The following is a 23764-nucleotide window of genomic DNA, read 5'->3' as shown; positions in this document are numbered from 1 at the left end:
ACCTTCAGAGCAATTAAAAATTTAGAGTTCTAGGGAAATCTGACTATAGATTCTCTTGAAATAGCTGGACTATTTGAACTTATGGTGAGGTTCATATTCAGCATTAGGAGATTTGACTGTTTCTGTTTAAAGGCAAATTTAGCTAAAGTCCATTTTAGAGAGTTCCAAGTTAAATCAATGATGCACACAGAAGAACCTGGAAAAAATAAAGTAATCCACTTGAAGAGCAGACTAAGGATAGTAATTAGAGATCAGAGACCCAATCACCAACTAGTAAGATTGTATTACAAAAGCCAAAATCAGCAATAAAAGAAAATAAAGCCAGGAACCCAGGTCAAAGTCAGGTATGACAAAGGTTATAAATCAAAACAAATAGCATCAGAGTTTAAGGACAGGTGAACCAGCAGGAAATGAGTGGTAAAGCTAAGTGAGTTGTTGCATGTGGGTGTTGACTCTGATTCTCTTCCTTCCCTGCTTCTCTCCTTCCCTTCCTCTTTTCTCTTCCTTCAACTTCCTTCCCCCATTTTCTTCCTTTTCCAACAATCATCTCTCCAAACGCACTGTTTAAAGTGTCTATTATAATGATGAATATGTGTGTTCCCTGTCCTCACAGTGTTCTCAGACTATGTGTGTTGAGACCATAGGTTAATATTTGTCTTTGTTTAATTTATCTTGAATGCTCATTTGCAGAGTTTTGGTTGTTCACAATCTAAAATATGAATGTAATGCTGAACACATGGCCTGTGCTGTGGAAAGTTATGGGCTTTGGGGCAGAAACTCTACCCTTGACTTTCAAACTGAAATGAACATTCTATGCAATGTAATGTCTACAGTTACTTATCTTGTAAAGTAGAGTTCACTTGTAACAGTGGTGCAAAAAGCCTTTGATAATGGCCCCATGTTGACTTGGTGATAAACAAGAGAAATTCATGATGAAACTTCAAGGAAGAGATCATTTTTCTTACAAGATAAATGAGTTCTTGTTATTATAAGAAACACTGGGGTGAAATTTTACAATTTTACAAAACACACCGACCCACTGATGTAATAGTATGGAGTATGATATCAAATCCAGACATGGAAAGAATAGGAACATAGGTTTAAAATATGTTATATTTCAAGTGGAAGTTTATAACAGCTGAATAAGGGATATGATATTGCCTTTTAGCGAGCTAGTTTCTTCCCAATTTTAATAGTGACCAAAGGTCAGTCCTTTTGGATTGTGTGCAGAACACATTTGTAAGAAGCTGTTATAAATCATCCTTATGTTCAAGTGCAAGGCAACTGCAACACAAGTCTATGTATTAAATCAAGAGTGTCTTTTACAATATGGGATGAAGAAGCAAATGTTTATAGTAACAGGGTTTTAAGTGATTTATGAAATAGAAAGTTAACTTTGCTATTTTTGTGTTGGACATGGTTTATGTAAAAGAAAGATTTTTTTGTGGAAGATACCAAACCATGTAGAACAATCCTTGTTTTGATGTGGACATATATGCTGTCTGTCTGTTTCTGTGTCAATCTTTCTTATCTTAACACATTTTAGAAAGTATTAACTGTGTACTGAATGTCCCTAATGGATTAGATTTAGAGAGAGCTTGTTGGAACATTGGAACATTTCTGATTGATAAGTTAGAGGGACTGAAATACAGCTAGTGCCACATCTGACTCCAGCACAGAAACTAGAAGTAGGTAGTTGGTGTTGATGGATGGATAGAACTTGGGATTCATCACAAACTTCAAATGGGATCCAGAGAAGTATTTCTGATAAAATGATAGTTAAAGGATATGGAAATGGGAATATAAATTGGCCTAATGTTTTTGAATTGCAAACAATTAATAAAAATTACATATGGTTTAGTACTTTTTATATGACAGGAACTATACTGTTTATACATATAATTTAATAACAATTATTTGTGATGTGTCAGGAGTCTTAGAAGTGTTAATTTTCCTTATCTAGTATTTCTATATTTAGGACCATATACTATGTAATAATCAATATTCATATAAAGAATTATTTACTAATGTATTTGCTTCAGCGTGATTTATATGGCATGAAATTTGAAACAAATATCTAACAATGAAGACTGCTTAAGTACAATTACATAATAGGATATTATACACTCTTGAAATCATGTTTGCAAAAAATACCTAATAAAGTGGAAAAGTATTCTGCTTGCAATGTTAAGTGAAAAAGTGAAATGCAAAAGAGTATATGTAAAACAGCTTCAAATTACTGAACAATAAACAGATACTGTTACAGAAGGAGAGGAAATAGAGCAGAATGTTATTTGTAATTGTATCTGGGTGATAGGAATTATGAATGTTTTTAGTCTTTTAGAATTCATTTACAAGTAATCTACAATAAATATACATTCAATTTATAATTCCAATAATAAGCTTAATTTTTTCTGGCTCAATGTGATTCCTGGCTTCTCTTCAGGAAGATTTCCTTCACATGGCTCCCTGCCCAACTACCTTGTCAGTCAGACACCCTGCCTGTCTGAAAATAAAATCTTTGGCTAATTTTTGAATCTTCAGAGTAAAGTGATTTTTTTTGTAGACTTAGAAGATTTTAGTTTATTAGACTTAGAAGATTTTAGTTTATTCTTCTTAGGAATTTAGCCCCCACCATAGTCAACTATTGATTATGGAACTTCCTTATCTGAATACATATGGGGATGGAGATGTAAATCATTCCATTCTACCTTCATTTGCTCACTGACACCCTGGCTGACTTCATGCTTTCATGAAAGAATTTTATAAGGATTTTCTAGTAATAAACTGAATGCCCCAAATGTTACTTAAAACTTGGGGATGTCAAGGGGGTACATCAAGCAGGCCTCACTTCTCAGAAACTTGGCTCCACCTCACTACACATATGCCTGTCTCCACTGAGGAGTTTACTGGTAAAATAGGCTACCAGAATGTTCTCCTAAGAACCCCTAGGACACCTTGGTAAATTAAAAGTAAGGGGTTTGGGCATTAAAGGCAGTTTCTCTCAGAGACCTTGGTACAGTGTAGGGAACTCAAGAAATAGTTGATGAAGAAAAGAATGATAACTCTAGTATTGCCAGTTGAATACCCTGTCTGTCTGAAAATAAATATAGTTTTTAATATAGCAAATATTTTTATTAAACAAAATATTAAAAAGTGTTTCAGAGAATAAGTAGGATGTGGGTACGACATAAAATACAGAGAACACTTTGATGTAGAGGATTTCATAGGATAAATGCCCAATCTTCGGACAAATATTCATTGTTAATAAGGAATATTAAGAGAACAGTTTATAGTGTGATATATGTGAACATGGAGGTACTTGGTAGTAAGTCTCTAACAGAGGAAATAGTAAATTGTTTTTTTTCCTAAGGATCCTAAGGACTTAAATTTTTATGGCCCTGAACTTCTGTCTGACCATAGTAGGTTGAATACTGGCTGCACAAAGTATCAAGTCCTAAGCTCTGGAATTTTTATATTTTAACCTTATTTGGAAAAAAAGGGTCATTTGCAGATGAACCCAAATTTTGAGATGAAAAGATTACCTTGGATTACCTTGGTGGACTCTGAATACTGTCCCAAGGGTCCTTATAAAATAGAGGCAGAGGGAGATTCCATGCAGAAATACCAACAGGGGCAAACAGAAGTGGAGACAGTGATCTGATGATAGAGGTAAAGATTGGAGTGATGAATCCACAAGCCAAGATGTGCTTGGAGTCACCAGAGGTGGAAGAAGTGAGGCAAGACACCAGCGACTTGAGGGACTGCAGTTCTGTGCCATTTTGATTTTTGATTTCTGGTTTTCAGAACCATAAGGAAACAAATTCCTGTGCTTTTAGGCAAAGAATTTTGTGGTAGTTTGTTTTAGGGCAGCACTGGCAAGTGAGTACAGTGATTAAAATAACCCTTACATTGGAGAACATCCTCAGTGTGATTGGCTATGATGAAGTCCTTCTAAATAGTGTGCTGGTAATTCTATGAGAGGTAAAATCAGTTTTGAAGAGCAGGTATGCAGAGGTGGTAGGTCAGCAGAACAGTGGTAAGAGCACTTGCTATCATAAGGCCACAGGGGAGGAGAGTGATGGGGGAGCATGTGAGGGCAGGGGCTCCTCCCTAGCTGCCTGTCTCTCTTTCAGTTGACATATTCCACTGAACCACCCAGATGAGATGGTTTCTGGTTACTGTCCTAGGTGGGAAATGGGGCCATAGTCCATTTGTTATTTCTCCAAATTCTGCATTACTCTTCAAAATCATATGCATTTTCGTAAACAGGATTTATGGTATAGTTTATCAACATGGAGACCATTACAAAGGAAGTTTCTAGACTAATTTTTCTCAACCTGAACAACAATTCTTTTTAAATGAATGGATTAAATTACTGGTTTGGAAATAAAACAACAAAACTAACAAAAAACCTCTGCTGCTTCAAAACTCAAAAGAGACCACTTCCAAAAGCATTCTTTTCTCAAAACTATCTGGTGAATGCCAGACTTGATAAATTTACATATGATGGACAAATATGACAATTTTTCATGTTACACAAAGGCAACATTATAATCTAGCTGTCAGGCCTTAGCTCAAGTGAGGTACTGAGATGTGGGCCAGATGAAGATAACTCAGGGAATCCAGCTGCAGCGAGAGTCTCAGGGAGCCTTTCCTCAGTTAGCTGAAATCCCAAACGCTTATTACAAAAGCAAGAGAAATTTGATAATCACTTGGCAGTGGTGACCAGACTTATTCTTGCTAGAATAAGAAAGTGATTGACGTACTCTTCAAATGATCAAAATGGAAATGCAAGGGCTTTCTTTTCTGATATTCAGGTCACACTGAGTTTGGTCACATAGTGTTTAAGAGGCTCAGCAAAGTCACTTGTTAGAATATATAAAATAAAGCTGGGAAAGAAAAGGAGAGATTGGAAAGAATGAGGTATTTATTGACCTCATTGAAAAGGACCAATGAAACTGATACCCTCTGTTAAAGGAGGAAGAGAGGACACTGCCAGGTGTTTAAAATGTGTGGATAGGGCATTATTTCTAGAAAACACCTAGGGGGAAGTTTCCATGAGAGGTTTCAAAGTAACAAAATTCCATCATGTCAGTTATCACAATATCAGTTTAAACAAATAGATATTGATGTTTCTGTTACAAAAGTGAAGCAGTTCATACCCAAAGAAAATAAACCAGAACTGAAATTAAGGTACATGATATGGATGGTGTCATTCCCATGGAAAGCTACTCCCTGGAGTCAGCTTTGGTTAGCAGCTCAACACATACAATCATAAAAGAAAGGCCTGGAAAATTTGTACACATCTTCTAATCCAATTCCCTTAGTTTAGAGAACAATGAGATACAAAGAAGGCTATGGAGTTGCTGAAGCTTGGCTGGTACTGAGAAGATCCTGGTTTGCTCTCATGTCACCTATAGGCACAGAAACTATTTATCCACATGTTTTTTCCTCTTACATTACCAGGGAAAGTTATCCTAGATTTCATGAACTAAAATTGAGCATGGAAGAGATTTTAAAAAGGAAAGCTGACTAAGGTGGCAAACAAAGTGGTAGTTTATGATTTCACTATCATCTTGAATACATTGTAGAAGCCTCCATTTTTTAGTTTCAAATTGCAGGTAAAAACACAATAACAGTATTTACCAATCTCTGGAAGTTTCTTTATTGGAAACATGTATATATATGTTTTAGCTTTTTATCTGGGAACTCAACCTTCAGTTCATGAATCATTTGGATAGTTTCTATGTGCTTTTCCATCTCTCCCCTGCAATACCCCCAAAGGCTACTTATTTATGTGATAAATAATATCAATGAACTTTAAAATTTCCTTTGAGATATCAGAATTTTACTGAATACTGATATTTTTTCCTGTAAAAGAAATTTACAATGTCCTTTCTTGATTTCTACATCTTACAATTTTATGTAGTATTTGCCCTCTCTAGGGAAAAGGCTGCAATACAATGAAAGTCCCTGAAAAGGGTTACAAATGTTTTGCATATTCTAACCTAACCTATTGCAATTTATCTCTTAAACATGTGTCCCTTTCTTCATGATTTTTAATGCCTTCTCAGATTTTCAAAGTAGTAAGTGAGCCAAGTGCAGATATGGTCTATCCTCACAGTGCTGAGCACAGTGGTCACAATGCCCTAAGATATGTGTATGAATGATACTGTGAGAATATGTACATATGACTGGTCTATGTTTAAATGTGTCTACATATGTACATATACCCTGTGAAGTATAGGGTTCACACAGTTTTCAATGAGAGAAGAGTTTGGACCACAAGCCACATGGATTTGGAATCAAATATTGACTCTTGCTGGTTGTGATTTGGACAAGTCACTTAGCTTCCAGACCATAGTGTCTTCATGTACAAAATGATAATAACATGTGTCTTCAGGTGTTGTCTGTTCCAAGGATGGAAAACAATAATGAAATAATGGGCCTGATACAATGCCTGGCATATCGTTAAGTGTCAACAAATGGCAGTTATCATTATTTTCTCTTAAAAATAATTCCAGGAGACTGGAATTTTTTTCTCCTTTCCCACAGTGCCGATCATCATATACTATATTTTTAAAGGACTTAAGGGTATTGCCTAAAAATATTCAGCATTTCTCTTCTCCACTCTGCTTTCTCTCCTTTAGAAAATCCTACTTCTTGGAGATATTTGCTGATTGCAGTTTTATTCGTTCTTTCTCAAACTCACATTTTCTCCCCTACACTCTCTCTGACAGTGATGGCTGCTCTGCTGTTATTCTGGCTCTTCTCCTTGTCCCTGCATGTTTCAGGCTGAACTGTGCCGAGTTATGGAATCATTTCAGGCACTCTGCCATCTGTGAAACTGCCTCAGAATCAACTTCCTTCACAATTGGTTGCCATTTTTATCAGTTGACCCAAATGCTTCCTTGGGTGTAGATTAGGTTGTCCTGCCTCTGGAGTGCTTGCAGTTCAGAACTTTTACTGGACACTTTCTCTTGTCACTTGATGCTACGAAGAACATGTCAACAGTAAAACTTATCTGGAAGCTAAAGATGATATAACTGGTAGATGTAGGTGTCACACTGTATAGTAGACAGTCGTGAAGCTTGATAGAATTTTTGATAGATTTTTTGACTCTGTGCCGAAAGACAGTGAGTTCACTCTGGCTGTCTAGCTTTTCCCATATCGCATGTCATTTGCCATCTTGCTGAAAGCATACCAAGAGGCCAGGATTATTTTTATTTTGAAAAGCTTCATTTACTTCTTAATTTAAAAAAATATGTATTTTTGTGGTTGTAGTTGGACACAATACCTTTAATTTATTTATTTATTATGTGGTGCTAAGGAACAAACCCAACACCTTGTATGTGTGGCAAGCAATCTACTGTTGAGCCATAACCCCAGCCCTTCATTTACTGCTTATGGGCTAAATAGATCTTTAATGAATAACTTCTTTAACTTAGTCTTGTTTTTAAGACATGAAAAGGGAATAAATATTCAGTGAATTTGAATGATGGATTCTCTACAACAATTAAATATCTGAATGCTTTAACTAGGAGCATTTATCCACAATATCATTTTTTTGACACTCAAAAGTATTTTCTTTTAAGCAGGGGTAATCTCTTTAAAACTAAATGTAAAATCACAAACATAAGGGACTTTTTTTTTTTAATTAATTTTTATTGTAGGTTATTCAAAACATTACATAGTTCTTGATATATCATATTTCACACTTTGATTCAAGTGGGATATGCGCTCCCATTTTTACCCCACATACAGATTGCAGAATCACATCAGTTGCACAACCATTGATTTACATATTGCCATTCTGGTGTCTGTTGTATTCTGCTGCCTTTCCTATCCTCTACTATCCCCCCTCCCCCCTCCCCTCCCCTCTTCTCTCTCTACCCCCTCTACTGTAATTCATTTCTCCCCCTTATATTTTTCCTCCTTTCCCCTCACTTCCTCTTGTATGTAATTTTGTATACCCCTGAGGGTCTCCTTCCATTTACATGCAATTTCCCTTCTCTCTCCCTTTCCCTCCCACCTCTCATCCCTGTTTAATGTTAATCTTCTTCTCATGCTCTTTGTCCCTACTCTGTTCTTAGTTACTCTCCTTATATCAAAGAAGACATTTGGCATTTGTTTTTAAGGGATTGGCTAGCTTCACTTAGCATAATCTGCTCTAATACCATCCATTTCCCTCCAAATTCTATGATTTTGTCATTTCTTAATGCAGAGTAATACTCCATTGTGTATAAATGCCACATTTTTTTTATCCATTCGTCTATTGAAGGGCATCTAGGTTGGTTCCACAGTCTTGCTATTGTGAATTGTGCTGCTATGAACATGGATGTAGCAGTGTCCCTATAGTGTGCTCTTTTTAGGTCTTTAGGGAATAGACCGAGTAGGGGAATAGCTGGATCAAATGGTGGTTCCATTCCGAGCTTTCCAAGAAATCTCCATACTGCTTTCCAAATTGGCCGCACCAATTTGCAGTCCCACCAGCAATGTACAAGAGTACCCTTTTCCCCACATCCTCGCCAGCACTTGTTGCTGTCTGACTTCCTAATGGCTGCCAATCTTACTGGAGTGAGATGGTATCTTAGGGTGGTTTTGATTTGCATTTCTCTGACTGCTAGAGATGGTGAGCATTTTTTCATATACTTGTTGATTGATTGTATGTCCTCCTCTGAGAAATTTCTGTTCAGGTCCTTGGCCCATTTGTTGATTGGGTTATTCATTATCTCATTGTCTAATTTTTTTAGTTCTTTGTATATTCTGGATATTAGGGCTCTGTCTGAAGTGTGAGGAGTAAAGATTTGTTCCCAGGACGTAGGCTCCCTATTTACCTCTCTTATTGTTTCTTTTGCTGAGAAAAAACTTTTTAGTTTGAGTAAGTCCCATTTGTTGATTCTAGTTATTAACTGTTGTGCTATGGGTGTCCTATTGAGGAATTTGGAGCCCGACCCCACAGTATGTAGATCATAGCCAACTTTTTCTTCTATCAGACGCCATGTCTCTGATTTGATATCAAGTTCCTTGATCCACTTTGAGTTAACTTTTGTGCATGGCGAGAGAAAGGGATTCAGTTTCATTTTGTTGCAAATGGATTTCCAGTTTTCCCAACACCATTTGTTGAAGATGCTATCCTTCTTCCATTGCATGCTTTTAGCCCCTTTATCGAATATAAGATAGTTGTAGTTTTGTGGATTGGTTTCTGTGTCCTCTATTCTGTACCATTGGTCCACCCGCCTGTTTTGGTACCAGTACCATGCTGTTTTTGTTACTATTGCTCTGTAGTATAGTTTGAAGTCTGGTATAGCTATACCGCCTGATTCACACTTCCTGCTTAGCATTGTTTTTGCTATTCTGGGTCTTTTATTTTTCCATATGAATTTCATGATTGCTTTCTCTATTTCTACAAGAAATGCCGTTGGGATTTTGATTGGTATTGCATTAAACCTATAGAGAACTTTTGGTAATATCGCCATTTTGATGATGTTACTTCTACCTATCCATGAACAGGGTATATTTTTCCATCTTCTAAGATCTTCCTCTATTTCTCTCTTTAGGGTTCTGTAGTTTTCATTGTATAAGTCTTTCACCTCTTTTGTTAGGTTGATTCCATAAGGGACTTTTGTATTGAATTTTTAATACTTAGAATTCAGCCTGTGTTCAGAATGCCCATGGAGGTATTGTCCCTAATTATAGAAGTATAAGAATCTGTTCTAAATCAGCATTAATTTTAGGACTAATTTTAAAATAAAAACCTTAATTAGGGTCATTGGCATGAAATGTTTTGGGGCCCAGGAGACTGGAATTTTTTTTCTCCTTCCCACAGTCCCAATCAGCATTTAATATCACCTCATATTAAATGCCATATTTTTAATAAACTCAGATGATGGGTAATTCATAAAATATTTCAGTTGTTGTTAGATTAAATATGTTGTTAGACTAAATGTAATAATACCATCTAACTAATAATGAATTTTCTGAGATTAACAGTGGAATCTGTGGAGATATCTATAGAGGATTATCCTGCCTTGTGAGTAGGGACTGGGAAGGGGTTCAGACATTGGACTAAAGATTTTGAGTTCATGCTTGTGTGGTGAACTCTTTTCCCTTCATTTTCTATTAAAAAGTGTAACAAGAGAAGAGTGGTTATTTTGAATAAATTCAACAGCATTTCTACACCATACACACAGGCTTGAGGAAGACAGTTTGCATAGCATGAAGTCCTGATCTAGGACTTCACCAGAACCAACATTGATGTAGTTTTTGATGTTGTTTGTTTTCCATTTAAAATACTCTAAAAAAAGACTTGGTCCATTTCAAATTTATAGTATTTTTTCCTGTTGATAGATGTATGGTTTAAATATGAGGTGTCCAAAAGCTCATGTGTGTAAGGTTTAGAGGTAAAATGATTGGGTTTAAGAAAGCCTTAACCAATCACTAAATTAATCTGATGATACAGAATTAACTGAGTAATAGTAGGTAGGGTGTGGTAGGAGAAGAAGTGTCATTGGGGATATACTTTTGGGCTATATGTTTTGTACCTGAAGAGTGGAGCTGTCTCTCTCTCTCTCTCTCTCTCTCTCTCTCTCTCTCTCTCTCTCTCTCTCTCTCATTCTGCCATGTTGTTCTGCCTCATCTAAGGCCCTGAGGAATGAAGGCAACCATCTATGTACTGAGAGCTCTGAAACCTTCAAACCTTGAGCCCCAATTAAACTTTTCTTTTTCTAATTATTCCTGTCAGATCTTTTGGCCACAACAGTAAAAAAAGCTGACAAAAAGAGTGGATTTTAGTCCAGATGTCAGAAGTCACTCTGAATATTCAAATAGCAGGGGTTACAATAAAGAAATTATAGGTATAGCCATTGTATTTGTGGAGTTGAAGTCCAGGGAAACCTATATGCTGATATCAGAGGCCAGTAGTCCCAAAGAGGATCCTCAAATTCACCTGGATGCTACTGTGAATCTCAGAAATCCCCAGGAAATGGCTTCTAATGTTCAAGCTGCCTTAAGCACCTGAAGTGACTGATTTGGAAGCCCTCTCACACTGAAGCTCCTGTCTCCCTGTGCATTTCTTTAAACTTCTGCCAGAAAGCAATGTTTTGTTTTGTTTTATTTTTTGCTTCCTTCTGCATCATAATGCCTGTTTGTCATTTGCAGACTAATTCTGTAACAATCCAGTTAAAAGAGCTCTAGAAAATTGACTTTCAGGTTTCTCTCCTTTGAAGCACACAAAAATATATGAGAGGGAAAGTAATGATGTCAGTTTGAACTGAAATCTGAACTGGCCCAAATTTTGTCAATTCAGAATCCTCAGATTCTCTTCTGTGCATATTTGAGCTTCAAAACCCACCACCTGATCCATCTTCCACAGGATATGATAACTCTGCCTTATATGGCCATCCAGTTTACCCTCTCCACAGAAGGGTGGATACAAAGTTTTGTGAACCACTGCATCTATCTCTGAGTGATGTTAATTTTTTTTGACTTGGTTCCAATTCTCCATTAATTTTGTGTTACTTTTAGGCTGCATTATAAAGCCAATGTTACTAATATGCATCATTAGAAGAGAATGGTAAAAAATGGAAACAAATAGGCCTAACTTCTACATGCTTCATTTCTACAAATAAATAGTCATATTAGTAATTTTTAAAAAATATTTATATTTTTAGTTGTAGTTGAACACAAATGCTTTATTTTTTTTAATTTATTTTCACGTGGTGCTGGGGATCAAACCTAGGGCCTTGCATGTGCTAGGCAAGCACCCTACTGCTGAGCCACAACCCTAGTCCCATAATTGTATTTTTAATTCACTTTCCACTACCCATTCCTTTTGTCTTCAGTAAATACCTTGTATCATCATCATTCTTTATCTAAATATGTAATGCAAATCCTTCCTTTTTTTTAAAGGCTGGAGTTATTAGAGCTTTCCCTTCATTGGACTGCTTTCTCCTCTGTTAACCTTTTACATTAGCTATATGAGTACTAGGAGGCAACTCAGTGAATTCCTTGAATCCTTGTTGCATTTATCATGCAGCCACAACTCTTTTTTCTCTTTGGTAATTAGTATTATGCTCTCAAGTTAGCATGCAAATCCTTTGTCTATTTCCTTGATGGTATAAAGAATTCAAAGTGACTAGGCAAGTTCCATGGACTCATTGTTAGGTCTTCTAGTGGAAGCCTTTAGTTTCAGAAATTCAATACTCTAAACCTACAGAGCCAAAAGGGGAAAACAGGATGGAAAGCTTTGTGACTGGCCCTTAAGGATTGCAGGAGAGAAGAACCATGTCCATTCCCACCTCTTGTTTCCCTGATGCATGTATCTGGCTATGGGAAAAGGTAGTATCATACTTTTTGCTGGTTCAGAAAATACACAAAATCTTGTAGGACATCCCTAATGAGGTATTATTAATACTTAGCCAGCACTACAACTCTTCAGTAGGATATTTCACTGCTGTCTCAAGCAAGCCAACCTGAGGTGATGTGGTATAGGATAAGAGGTTCCACAGATGTGAAGCTCTCCCTAGAGAGCTAGAATCTAAGTTGAGTAGGTATCATTATAGAGAACCATAATAATTATTAGCCTATGGTTAATAGTTATTGAAAAAGTAGAGCACTTAGGGAAGGCAATTTATATCTACTGTGTTTGTTCTGGTGAAGGATGTTCCTTCTTCCATCATGGAAACAGTCAATTTGGCGAGCATATCCCAGTGGGAATGGAGCCACAAGGAGTCGGTATCAAGGACCACTGATGGCATGTGATGTGTTTATTGACAGTGGCAATTGTAGTAGTCTTGTTGAAGGGAAAACTATAATTTATGACCACATGTCTTGCTTCTATACCTGATGCCTTAACTGTCTTGTGTATGAACCCATTGTTCAAGCTGAAGTGACTGGAGAAATGTTGGCTGATATTCACAGAAAGGATTATCATCTCCACTTTGCTACTGAGAAAATGCTTTGCAGTTGGGCACTAACTTAGAAAACAAATTCTTTTGTACTTTTGCCATTTCCAGAAGTTTATTGCTTCTTATTCAGAACTTGTTATCAATGCCTCAGTTTTTGTTGCTTTCAAAATTCTAAGAAATGGGAAAATCATTATCCACTGTCCACTGTGTAGGCCTTTTAAGGAAAATGAATGTGGTCTGACTACTAGAAAGATTTCCTTTCTTGCCCTTTGTAAAGGCTGTTACATTGTGGAACTGAAATATCAGAAGGTAGTACAAGTTTATTGGTGGATATATCTGTAAACCAGCATTGACTTCTTTTACCTCTGTCACTTGGTGATGGACACCTCCTGAGGTCCAAAGTCAGTTTAGCTAGTAATGTTGGTTATAAAACCTTTGAATTTTGGTGTCAGTTCAAATTCTCCCTGAAGTCCCATATTCTACCTGTCTGATGAGATAGGGATCTGTTGCCAGACCTGTATGAGCTTTCTCCCCTTTAAGCTAATTATTCACCATCTTACCGAGTGCATAATAGATCTAAGTAGAGTATGAAGACAACTTGGATGTTTCTTATGGCCATCATGACATTTTCCTCACAAGTTCCTGAAATATAATATTAAACACACAAAAGGGGAAAAATACGACTTTAGGAGTGTTTTCAGCCTACTATTTTGAGGTAGTGTGTGAGAGTTGGATAATCATTCCATTTGGTAGTTTTGAATTATTTTTATGGATTATGTTCCAGATGTATATTAGCATTTTGTTAGGGAGTAGTCAGATAAATGGTAAAAAAATTTAAAATGCAACAGCTAGTTGATTGGATAAAACTGTTTTCTTAAAATGGCGGGTTATGTTTATGATTGGTGTTTTCAATACAGTTTCACAACAAAGCAGGTTTATATAATTTGGCCACCTACTATAAACATCAATTTTAATCAATCACATATATTTTTGTCAATATAGCTTATCATTGGTTAATGTTTGAAAATTTTAAATAATTTCATGATAAAATTAAGTAGCCATCTGGGATTGTAAGTGTCTCTAAATAGTTTACAAGTCATCAATTTGAAATGCTGCATACGTGGAGAGAACACACGTGTAAGTGCACATTCATTTTGGCCCTGTTAGCAATACTGTTTGTGAGGACATTTTATTATAAATTAAATAAACTGGAAATTTACCTACTTAACACAGGGTCTAAACCACCACAACCAGAAATATATTTGAGATTCACTGGTCTAGACCTGTGTGTTTAGATAATGAATCCAGCTGCCCTAACCAGGACTACTCAGTGATTATGAGCCAATCTCTTTAGTTTTTCAATTAGCATAAAATTATTGCAGAAACCAAAATCTGATTTCTGATATTTATTTTGAGTAAAATTGCTTTAAAATATGCCTCTAATACAAAAATAATTTGTGCAAAAAATGTATTGATGCTGCATATGCAAGTTAGCAATCCTCATCAGAGTAGCAGTTTCCTATACTGTTTAGGAAGGATACACTCAAAATAATTTGCATCAAGAGTATATGACAATCTAGATCTGTGAAAGAAAACATCTTGAGTATCTAAATCAGCAATAATTTCTGCCTATAATCCTTCAATCTGGTTAGTTTAAGGACATGGCTTATTTTAGTTTTTCTTTTCTCTTGCTTATTTTGGATTTGATGACTTATGCATGACTAGTGGTAGGGGATGTATGGGTTAGTTTTTATCTCCTCTATTTTACTCCTCTTTTTATACCTCTTCTATGGTTCATTTTAACATGCCACCTGTGGGGGTTTCTATGAAAATTACAAGTACTCCTCCAGCTAGAAACAGATCTTATTAGTTTTATAGCTTATCCTTGCCTTTTATTCAAAATCGTAGGTTTTGTAAAAGACTGGACACAAAATAAAAAAGGTAAAATGTAAAAATGACAAAAATATTTTTTATCAAAGATTTAGAATTGTCAACAAAAGACTCATTCTTACCACTTTCATTCTTACCACTTATAAAAGAAGCCATTTTAAAGTCATTAGGGATATAGTTTTAATTTCTGCAGAAATATTGAAAATATATGGAACCTTTAAAAATATACATTTCTAAAGTTGTACACTGACATAAAACCTTTATTTTATTTATTTATTTTTATGTGATGCTGAGGATCAAACGCAGTACCGCACATATGCTAGGCAACCACTCTACCACTGAGCTACAACCCCAGCTCATGGAATATGGAATCTTTATAGAGATTGACTTTGAACATATAAATACACCAAGTCATAGGTATAGAAATATATCACGCTTATTAGAAATAAAGAGCATTCCAACAGAAAAAACAGTATGAAAGAGTATTGTCAATTAAGAAAAGGCCTAGAAGTTGAAATCCATAGGATTGGGAAAGTAACCAAGGAGCTTAAAGCTTAGTTAAGGTCAGGATAAGAAGGGGATTATGCTATTATAAAAATGTATTCTGTAAGCATAAAGAGCTGGCCTATTTTAAAGCAAAGGATTGACACAAATTAATGGGTTTTAATAATAGATTATAAAGTGATACTATGGAGTTTGTGTCAAATAGGAAAAGACTGATAGCAGAGCCAATTATGTACAAATGGTACTGGTCTAAGATTTTTTTTTTCCAGTAGAAAATGAAACCATAGGTTTTTCTTGAAAGACTTGGAAAACCTCTCTTACATATGTTACTTACTAGCATTAGTTTTACTTTTAGATGATATTTAAAGACTTAAAAATAATGCTTATATCTAAATTTCAAAAATTTCACAGTTAAAAAAAATTATCAACCTCTGATGATTTTAGTGCATCTTCATACTTTTTTAAGCCTTATGGTATCTTGAGTCCAAGTTACTATTATATATGTTACTGAGATAGAACTTTATAATCCCAAAATTTAATTTTAAAAATAAATATGTCTCCTCTAACAACATTTTACGAATATCCAAAAGCAAATGCAATTTTTGCGTGTATTTTGTTTCCTTTTCCTAAATCTTTCTCTAAAGCCCACAAACTGTAAATTACTAGAACAATATCCAAAAGGCAGTTCTCTGAATAAAGAAAAAGAAGGTACATAAACAAGAAAACAACAGAAGATAATGTAATTCTTATGAAATTGAAAAGCAAAAGATAAAATGTCATGAGCCTTGGAAAATAGAAACTCCTGTTATGATAAGTATTATTACTGACATATACAATGTCTTTATTATTTACTGCTACCTAAAAATCCCTACTCTAATGAGTTATGAAATAGGGTATTCTTAGGCAGGGGGTTATTTATCCCTGCCAAATATTATTTGATGATTTTGACTTAATTTGATAAGTCAGGTAAATCAAAACAAACAAGCCTCTATAGCAATTTAGTCTAATTATACTGTCAAAATTTAGAGATTTTGTAATGATAAAAACATGTCAGTTGTTCCCTGCAAAGAGTTTAGGGTCCTTGGCTGCCCTCTAGCATTTAATATGCTGTTCACTTTAGTGAATATGTAAAGAAATAGTTGGATTAAATTTTGAGCAAAGCAATCTATTTCCTTACTTAAAGCAAGACTAGTACTAGTAATTTTTGTAATGATTGTCATAAAGATGATTCATATTTTTATGTGGCTTTATAAATGCATCATCAAGCATAAGAGAGATAATTCTAGTTTAATTTCTACATTTATCTTTTTGTGTCTCATTTCCCCCTGTAGTAACATTTGTAGAAATTACAAAAAATAAATCATTACTTAAAAGATTGAGTTTTCAAAATGGAATTTGAGGTTATTATATAAATATTTTGTAGGAGATAGTGCTAGAAGTATCATAGTTTATGTAACAGTATGTCTATTAGGCCATGGATATAATTGAAAATTTAATGGTTATATCATCTTTTGGAAGTCAAAACTTCATTTAAATAATAAGCACTTGTAATTTGCTGTTTTCTCAACATAGGATAAATACCGTTTTGGGTCATTCTTCTCTTGTTCTCTGTCTCTTCATCCATCCTCCATTCTTAGTGGGCTAACATAGTGACATATACATTGCTGTACAATGATGATATCAAGGCAAAACCTGCTATTTAGGATCAAGTCCAAATATCTGGTTAGGTTAAGAGAGTCTTATATGCAAGAGGTCATATCCAGCGAACAGAGTAGGAGGTTTTATCAGATGACTCAAGTAAGAAAATACTCAACAAATTACAGTTGTATGTGATGCTTTAAGCATGTAGTTACAAGAAAAAAGAATACATGGTACAGAAAAGAAACATGGGAGGGGAAAAGAAGAGGGGGGCATGATCTGTGGTTTCAGCTATCAAAGCAGGTGAACTCATGATACAAAACAACCAAGTCACTTCAACTTCAACCATGGACATAGTGGCCTGATCAAACAGGGTGGACCCTTGTCAAAAATATTAACTTAATGGGTCAGTGACCTCTTTCTGCTTTTTTGAGTAGAAGAATATCATAGAATGAAAATGGTATCTAGAGAGGTTAATTTCAGAGAGCCATAGTACTTAAGAAGATGCAGAATTAAAACTTCTATCTTCACTGTTTACAAGCTGTATGATTTGGGCAAATTGTTTTACCTCTTTGTACTTCAGTGTTATTATCTTTCAAATGGGAAAAATAATGATATACATATCAAAGGATTGTTGTAAGAATTAATTAAAATAATATACTTAAAGTACTTAGAATAATACTTAGACAATAGCAAATGGTTATTAAATATATAAAAAATAATTAAAGTATGTATGAATGGTTACCTCATGAGAGAAATGGTAAAGATTACTACTTCAGGTGAAAAAAATCCAGTGTGATATAGGTAGAGTTGAATTGGAAATGTGGATTGTGGTATGTGAAAGATGGAGTGAATGTAGAATTTATTTTCCAGTTTTACAAGGCCAATTTAGTTCTTGCCCAAACATGTCAGATTAGCCTAGAGGTAACATTAATGCAGTCAGATAAGATTTCAGGTACCTACTTGAAGTGGCAAAGCTTGTCGAGAACTCAAACAGTAAAATCAGACTAAATTTTTATTTGCACGGGTCTCAAGAATATTCAGAGCAGGAATCCTTGGGACTTCTATAAGCAACACCATACTAAATCATAAACCCTAGACATTAATCCACGCACAACAGGTTAAAGGATTTAGAGATGGTTCAGAGGTGTTGCATGTGTTGGGCACATTAATGATCTTCCAGCCCTTGAAATTTGTGTAGTTTTTTAAGTAGGGACCTGGGAATTTGAAAGTCTCATTTGATCCATGGTGTATCCATATGGATAATCCTAGAAATGTGACAATATTTTGTAGAAATTGAAGAATAGTGCAGGTTAAGAAATGGTTAGTTGTTGAGAAGTTGATTTCTATTCTCTGTTATTCTAGATGGAATGTTCTATTGATGACAGAAATCTGAATTTCTCTCTTTGTTCAGTCTGTGGGGAGTAGCAAAGAATTATTTTTATACAGTGTGTTTTTTAATGATTTGTCCAAACTAATTTTGCATTCCAGAGTCACATTTTGCTCTTGAGTTTTTCTCCCCACATTTCACCCCAGTGGATGATTTATACTTTTAACCAAATGATGAATGGGTTCTTTGTATATTCTAAATTTGTTTATATCCTCTTTTGAGAATCTGAGTGACACAAGTAAATTCTTGCAGAAGAATCCTAATATGATTACCTGTTCCTTTAAAATTGGCTTTATCTTTGATTCTGAGAATTTTCTATAAATTGAATGCTATATATTAAAAAGCCAAGATATTTTATATTTTAATAGCAGAGACAAAATTGTAGAAATAAGTTAAAATAGATAAGGGATTTGGCGTATTCAAGAGAAGAGTGTCTCCTAACATAAAATAAATTGATTTAGCAATTTAAAACTAGTTCCTCTACATGTTACTGGGAAACTTTTGAAGGCAAAGTGATTTCTCTCTGAGATTCTTTCTCTCCCCCATCGCATTCTCTGCTATCTTCTTTCTCTATTATTGTACTTTGGCTCTTAAACATTTGGCTATAAACTTGACTTAAAAATGTATGTTTGTTTCTTTTTATTTTTTTTAGTGCCTTAGTGTTATACACCATCATGGGGTTCCTTGTGGTATATTCATATGTGTACATAATATAATTAGCACCATTTCATTCCCCCAGTACTTTCCCTTGGCCTCCTCTCCTCCCTTTGGTTGATTCCCCTCCTCTACTCTACTGGTATCCCTGGTTTGTTTCTGTAAAGTAATAGATAACAATTTATTTAACATTATGTATATATAAATACTTGATTTTGGAGAAGAAAAAATAAGGGAAAGTGCAGATATAGGTCACAAAATTACCCACTGTTATTTCTATTTATTTTTGGTCTTTTTATATGGTCAAAGTATTATCAAAAATCATAGTTAAATTTTTAAATTTTACTAAATTGGAATGACTGCAAACATCATTTGGAGATGTTTTTTTAAATGTAGCTATGAACACAAGCCTAAGTAATTATACAAAGGTAGTGTGCACAGAAAATATATATATGTTTAGCTGTCATTAATCTTGATAAGAATTGTTCATATGATGGACTTCAGTAATGTACAGATTTTGAAGTTTTTAAAAATTTTAAACAGTGATTAAGGCATTATGACATTCCCAGGGATTGTATGTATGTACATGGCATGGTCCTGATTCTCAAGGGATTGGTAATTCAGTTCAAGAGAAAAGAAGTAGATGCCATGAGGATATAAGTTTATTTGTGAGTGGCACAGATTTCACTGTGGGTCAGGAGAATAAAGACATTTTTGAGTCCTTGGGAGGATATTGGGAAGATGTGCATGCACATAGTTCTTGGAGAAAGGATCACATGTTTCATTAATGTCTCTCCAATTTCTGGAGCCACATTTGCTCTCATTGTTTATGGAGTTTTTGGAGTAATCAAAGATGGTCTCTTTGAAAAATAAGATAAGCCTGGCAACAAAATTTTGTGTGAAAAAAAAGTGTTATAGTGGAGACATACAGAGAAAAGGCAGAGCATTCTATGAAAGGATGACAATGTGAATGGATGATAGAACACAGCAAAATAGTAAGTAATTTTTTAAGAAAATGTTGAGTAACTGCCAAGTTGAATTAGAGCTGCCAGGTGGGCCAAGTTGCAGCACACTTTGGATTCCAATTAAGGCTTTATCAGTGTAACAAGATCTTTAACTGTTTTTGAAAGTTGAAATTTTGGTGTGTGAATGAGATTGGGAAATGGAGAGAGATGAAGTTGATGTTATTTACTATTATTTTCATTTTTACCCAGCACATATGAAGTACATGGAACATTTCATTTGCTGAAAGAAAAAGGAGAAATAAGGATTAGAGGAAATGATAAGATTGAAGCTTTCAACTACAATTAAACAGGTATAATTACAGAAGATATGAATTCCCTCATTCACTTCAATTATTGTCTTTACTGTGAGCCAACTACACTTCTAGATGCCTGAAATATATCAATGAACAAAGCAAAGCTATGACTCCCAAGATGTTTGCCTCCTAGAGGATGCCACAGGTATTCTTTGTGAATGGGACAACTGTGGCAGCACAAATGCTGATTGTGACAGGGGAAATTATTATGAAGTGGTGGAGCTATTTCTAAATTTTTGCAGCAAAACTGTAGGCTGGAATTTTGCTTGTTGGAGTTAGATATTATTGGTCATTAATATCCCATTTGAACTAATGAGTAAAGCATCTCAAGAGTATTTATACTTAAAATTATTTCAGAATCATTTTATACTTCATCAATTTGAATGAGGTGATAGAGACAGAAAAGAAAAAAAGGATACAGGAGGTAGAAAGAGAAATGGAAAAAAAAATGAAAGTGCTTTGGACAGCCAGATAGCACATTGAATTGTTTATGTAAACATTATATAAAACAAAATACTTCAACATATTGAAGTTTTCAATGTGAGTTTAACGCTGAGAATGTGCTTTTCTCTAAAATTACTGTCCATCAAAGGATTTAATTCTGAACATGGATTACAAGTAAAATATTACAATTTATACAGACACTAGTTCTCTAATATTAAAATCTTTCCTTGCTTGTTGTGTTTATGTGGAATTAAAAATTTTAATGGATGAATATTTATGGAGTATTATCTACATTAAAGTTACTATAAAAGGCAATGGGGACAAAGTTTTAAGAGAATAAACAGAATCCATTTCCAAGAAATTTACCATCTCAACAGGGAAATAAACATGGTAAAATCCAAACCAAACCAAAGCTAGAGTAAAACATGGTTAAAAGAATCAAGGTGTCCGGGCTGGGGATGTGACTCTAGCGGTAGCGCACTTGCCTGGCATGCATGCGGCCTGGGTTCTATCCTCAGCACCATATACAAACAAAGATGTTGTATCCGCCGAAAACTGAAAAATAAATATTAAAAAAAATTCTCTCTCTCTCTCTCTCTCTCAAAAAGAAGGAAAAGGAAAAAAATAATCAAGGTATCTTTTTTCTCCTTGGGTCTAGCAAAAAAAATGAATCTGAAGATAATTTCAGAAGGTAGATCAGGTCACAAAGGGCATTTCAGGCAGAGGCAACATCTAGACAAATAAATGCACCAAAAGGGCTTAAAGGAGAGAGTATTAAGCAAATTGCAAAATGAAGGAAGGGCTGCTAGTGCAGTCATCAAAAGACAGGATCCTGAAGTGTGGCCCCAAGCAGCTCATGGAGAGCCTTGCACACTAGGCCATGTTAGAATGTCCCACAGTGGAACCTGTCCAACTCTGAAATGTCAGAAGAAATAATGCTGTAATTATACTCCTCAAGCACACTATGTTCAGTAATAACACAAATCTGTGAAGTGTTGTGAAATAGGATGGTTCAGTCTAACACAAAACAGTGGTCATTTTTGCAGGATTAATCTAGATTCCCTGGGGTAAAGAAGAGTCAGACCATAAATAGATACGGGCTTAATGAGCTTCCCAAAGGTAATACTCATCTATTCAGACTGTAGAGCCACAAACAGCATAACACAAATGGATTAATTCATCCAATAAATATTAGCTGCCCATAATGTACCACTGAAGGAGATGAGTCTTGCCCCTAAAGACTTTATAAGGTACCACAAAACTCACAGTCTCTGATTGTGAGGAACTAAAAGCAATAGAATCAGCTGGACATATTGTGGCTGTTTCCTACCTCCCAGGTACAGTGAGGGATTACATTGCTGATCTTCAGAGAGTTGGAAGTTTAATGGACAATTACATTTCTTAACGTGCTTATAAGTGTTTCTTTTGTGAACTGAATGTTAGGCTGTTTATAAGACATGCTACCAAGTGGTCTAGTGGAAACTGGTGCTACAAACCCGAGGTTGTGAAAGATTAAAAAAAATGTCTGTACTTTTAATACACTATAATGAAAATAGGAGAGAATAAAATGGATGAGACCAACAAGGGATAGCTTTACCAATGAAGATAGTGTTGTTTGGTGGCCTACAAGCATTCACTGATTTTGTCCATGCTTTGCCTAGGGATTTTAAGCATCAGGAGAATTTGGCTTCCTACCCAACTCCAGGGGTGAAGCTTGACTTGTCCAAGCCAATTATGGTAATTCTACATCCCTGCCAACTGATTCATGCTGGCATGGGCATTGACAGAATTTTGTCAAGAAGGACATGAAGGGAAATCAGGTGGGAAACTTCTGGGATATTTCTAGTCATTCTTATTTAGGGATACAAGGAGATGAATATGCCCTCTCTCCATTCCGGCTTTTGGATGTTGTTGTGGAAGGATGTGATAAAGATGCTGCAGCCATCTTGCTGTCAATAATTAGGACCAGCCTGAAGACATATGTTTCCATTCTGATGATTGTAGTATGGAAGATGGAAAGAACCAAAGTTAAAACAAAAGTGACTGAAGAAATCTTAATAATTTAACTTAATTAATCCATTAATTATTCCTATTTTGCCACAGCTCCAAACTCCTATATGCCATAGAAAATGTCCTTGCTGAACTCAGTTTTTATTTAATGACTTTTCTGTTTCTTGCAGCCAAAGGCTTTGTTGGGGAGAACATCTTTTCTTCTACCCTTTTAGATTCAGTATCTGTGTTTCTGCAAATTTAACTGAAAAAAGATAGATTAGTTGAAGAGAATATATATCTTTCTTTTCTCCTTAAAAACACCCTTTTTGGGGATATTTTGATGTTCAAAATCTGTACATATTTAATATATACAACTTGATGATTTTGGCAAAATCTATATATTCATGAATCCATCACTATGATCTGTCATAAACCTGACCAGAACCTATAAAAATTTCCTTTTAGCTTTTTATTTATTATTACTATTATTTTGTATGATGAGAACACTTAACATCTACTATCTTAGTATAACTTTAAGTAGACTTCAGTTTTAACTATAGGCACTGTGTGCTGCAGTAGTGTTCTAGGACTTATTTATATGGTAGAACCAGAATTTTGAGTCCTTTGCTTCATTCTCCACATTTGCCCTCTTCCCATCCCCTGAAACCACCACTGCACTCACCTCTTCTGAGTTTGTGTTAGTTTCATAATATAACCGCTTATATTATCTGTACCCTGGCTTACCTCACTAGGTTGTTCTCCATGTTCCCCCAAGTTGTCACAAGTGGTCAAGGTTCCTTCTATCCTCAAACTGAATGGTACTGCATTGTGTGTATGTATCACATTATCTTTATACATTAATCCTCTGAGAACATTTAATTTTCTTCTATATCTTGGTCATTGTGAACAACCTGAAATTAACATATTTTAATTTCAGTTTCTTTGATACATACCCAAGTAGGATTGCTAGATCCTATGGTAGCTCTAGTTTTAATTTTTTGGAGAGAATGCCATACTGTTTTC

At 35.1% G+C, this 23764-nt stretch overlaps 1 pseudogene; it reads right to left on the bottom strand.

Annotated features, from left to right (window-relative positions):
* Positions 1 to 23505, bottom strand: part of LOC143398259 (transmembrane 9 superfamily member 3 pseudogene) — a 30949-nt pseudogene extending 7444 nt beyond the window's left edge.
* Positions 23506 to 23764: the final 259 nt, after the last annotated feature.

The sequence above is a fragment of the Callospermophilus lateralis genome, chromosome 4, assembly GCF_048772815.1.
Source record: "Callospermophilus lateralis isolate mCalLat2 chromosome 4, mCalLat2.hap1, whole genome shotgun sequence".
In the NCBI taxonomy this organism is placed as follows: domain Eukaryota; kingdom Metazoa; phylum Chordata; class Mammalia; order Rodentia; family Sciuridae; genus Callospermophilus; species Callospermophilus lateralis.
This window is presented reverse-complemented; position numbering and strand designations above follow the sequence as displayed.